Genomic DNA, 3,383 nt, shown 5'->3' with positions numbered 1-3,383 from the left:
TGAAATGATTTAAATTATACAGAAGAATGTGTTGAATTTATCTGTCAATACTGTGCCATTTTATATAAGGAAATGGAGCGTATACAGATTTGGTTTGCACAGAGATCAATAACCGGCGATGAATGTATCTTAGATCTGAGCTGGAGACTTTAATGCATTATACATCAGTACCAAAAAAACTGATGGTCCCCAATCTCTAAGAGAGGTGCCCTCATCATCATGGTCTTCTCGGGTTGAACCAAATCAGCATTCCAGACTGATGGAGGAAGAAGAGGGAAAGGGATGGTTATGTTGTTTGTATTAGTCCCAAGTGCCAGGACTTGGTTACATCATCTCTCACCCTTCCCCACTGACCAACACTTAGTCACATGCTGACACCCAGCATAGAATAAGACTAAGATGGGGCTGCTTTTGCTGCTTTGGACTCTGAGAATTACGACAGAAGAGGAAAATAGAGATTGGCCGAAACTACCAGCCTCTACAGCTCCTGATCATTTCTCAGACTCTGTGCTCAGGTGAAGTTTTTCACAGCTCCTGAGAAAAACCAAAGGGTGGGGCAGGGAATAGTGGGGAAGCCAGGAGACCAGGGCTGGCACTGGGCCTGCTTTTCATGGTGTAAGCTTAGGAAGATCCTTTACCTTTTAAGCATCAGCTGCTTCCTGTGTTAAATGAGGATATTACAATGGATGACATTTAGGGCATACATGCTAAATGTTGGAGATACAATAGTTATGAACAAAAAAAGGCATGATTTGCTCCTTAAGGAACTTCAGGTTTAATGAAGAAAACAAAAGCATTTATATCATGCTTTAAATATAAATGTACAAATTGTGAAGTGCCCTGAGCAGGGATAACAGAGGTTCTGATTATCCTCCCATTTCCTTTTCTGGCAAACAAAGCTGTGGGAGATTGGTTCTCTACGAGAGCTCATAATGGATGCATTCTGTCCTGCTGCCTCTCTGCAGATGGGAAGGGAAGGCTGCATCTCCTTCCTGCTTGAATTTCTTTCACCCCTGTGAGTTCTGTAGATGTCAGAGCAAAGGCTTCCCTTGTGAGGCAGAGAAGGGCTCCTGAATTCAGGTGTCTGTTTTATTGGCTTCCCCTCACCTCTTTTGTTTCATATTTAATGAGCTTGTCTCTCCCCTCCCCCCCCCCATTGCTGTGGTGAGTTTTTTTCTTTTTTTTTTTTTTTTCAAGCCTAAGTGTTGACAGGCAAGCTGGATTCAACTTGGGAATTGCTCTTCTTCTTTTCCCAAAATCTGTAATGAACACAGATTGTTGGTGTGTGCAAGGGGCTGGTCAAAAAGGCGGGTGCTGAGGGGCCCTTCTGGGTTCAAATCCACCTTGTGTGAGGCCAAGGACAAAAGCTCATCTTTTATCTACTATTCCATCTTCTGTGATATGAGGATAACGCTAGCTCTAACCTCATAGGATTAAGAGAGGATTAAAAGACACAAATCCTAACAAAGTCTCAAGCAGCTGCTGTGGTTCAGTTAGTCCTCTTTCTTCACCTGAATTCTGCATGAGAATCTTTCAATTATATTCCCCAAACCTGCACTTTTTCTATGTTCCGTTAGAGACTCTGCTAACACAAAAGCTTTTAAGGACACTGGCACAGTACTTCACACACTCAGGCAGGTCCTGACAATCAGAGATCAATTATTGCTTGTGTCTTGTTTCTGTTTTCAGGGGTATCGCACAGTATTTCTCAGCATGGATGAACCTCTTTCAGCCTGGTGGCCTGAATCCATAACACGAGATGGACCTCTTTCAACCTGGGGGCCTGAATCCATAACACGGGATGGACCTCTTTCAACCTGGGGGCCTGAATTCCCAATACGGAATAAACCTCTTTCAGCCTGGGTGTCCAAACCCATAATATGGCAAGAAAGTAATGAGACTCATTCTCTGCCTTGTGACTCAGCGTCTCCAATCTCCACCTGGGTGACCCTCGTCGTTGCCCTGGTCGGGCTGGCAGGAAACACCTCTGTGCTCTGGCTCCTGGGCTTCCACATGCGCAGGAACGCCTTCTTGGTCTACATCCTCAACCTGGCGGGGGCCGACTTCCTCTACCTGTGCTGCCGCATAATCGGCACCTTAAGGGAACTAATTAGCACGTTCTGTTTCAGTATGGTTATCATAAGCCCTTTGGTAATCACTTCCTATCTTGCAGGTCTGAGCATGCTGAGCGCCATTAGCACTGAGCGCTGCCTGTCCATCCTGTGGCCCATCTGGTACCGCTGCCGCCGCCCCAGACACACATCAGCTGTTGTGTCTGCCCTGCTCTGGTCCCCTGTCTCTGCTCTTTAGCACACTGACAAGCTCCCTCTGTTACGTACAGTATTCCATTGCCAACTATGATTGGTGTCAGAGAGTTGATTTCATCACAGGAGCGTGGCTGATTCTTTTATTTGTGGTTCTCTGTGGCTCCAGCCTGACCCTGATCATCAGATTCCTGTGTGGATCCCGGGGGATGCGGATGACCAGGCTGTACATGACCATCCTGCTCACAGTGCTGGTCTTCCTTCTCTGCGGCCTGCCCTGGGGGATTTCCTGGTTCCTATTAGACTGGTTGTCTGTGTTTAAAGTCTTCCGTGCTCATCTTTATCCAGCTGTCATCATCCTGACTTCTGTCAACAGCAGCGCCAACCCCTTCATTTACTTCTTCGTTGGCTCCTGTAGGCAGCAGCGGCAGAAACACAGACAGACCTTCAAGGGGGTTCTCCAGAGGGCTTTGCAGGACTCTTCTGAGGGGGAAGAATGTGGAAGCAGCCTTCCTCAGGAAGTGGAGCTGTCAGAAAGCAGATAGGTGCAGTGAGGAAGATCCTCTGCCCCAGTCTGTGTGACTTGACAGCCCTGCACACACTTGTGTGTTGTATGCATGTTTCTCAACTTTGTGCCACTGAAATGCCTCAGTGATTCCCTAATGTCTTCAAATAGATTAATATTTATTTATTTATTTGTATTAAATCATAGCTGTGTACATTAATACTATCATGGGGTACAGAGTGCTGTTTCTATATACAATGTGAAATACTTTCATCCAACTGATTAACATAGCCTTCATGTCATTTTCTTAAGTTATTGTGTAAAGACATTCATATTCTACATTTAGGTCATGGAAGAAGTCCAAGTGCCCATTGACCCACGAATGGATCGATAAATTGTGGTATACAAAGAAAAATGGAGACTACCTCCTTCATGTTCACATGGAAGGAGCTGGAAAATTTTCTTCTTAGCAAAGTATCTCAAGAATGGAAGAAATAGATTTGTATTTAATGTGGTCTTTCTAGTTTTATTCAGAGAAAGCATTGATGTAAGTAGATCTTTTCCTTCTTGAGACTTCTGAGATTCTAAGACTTCTCTGAGACGTCTGAGAATTT

General features: G+C 44.9%; 1 pseudogene; it reads left to right on the top strand.

Annotated features, from left to right (window-relative positions):
• The first annotated feature begins 1,713 nt into the window (after positions 1-1,713).
• Positions 1,714-2,809, top strand: LOC100944662 (annotated as a pseudogene).
• Positions 2,810-3,383: the final 574 nt, after the last annotated feature.

The sequence above is a fragment of the Otolemur garnettii genome, unplaced genomic scaffold, assembly GCF_000181295.1.
Source record: "Otolemur garnettii isolate 467f Iridium unplaced genomic scaffold, OtoGar3 scaffold00001, whole genome shotgun sequence".
In the NCBI taxonomy this organism is placed as follows: domain Eukaryota; kingdom Metazoa; phylum Chordata; class Mammalia; order Primates; family Galagidae; genus Otolemur; species Otolemur garnettii.
Note: the sequence above shows the minus strand (reverse complement) of the source record. Positions and strands in the feature narration are given on the sequence as shown.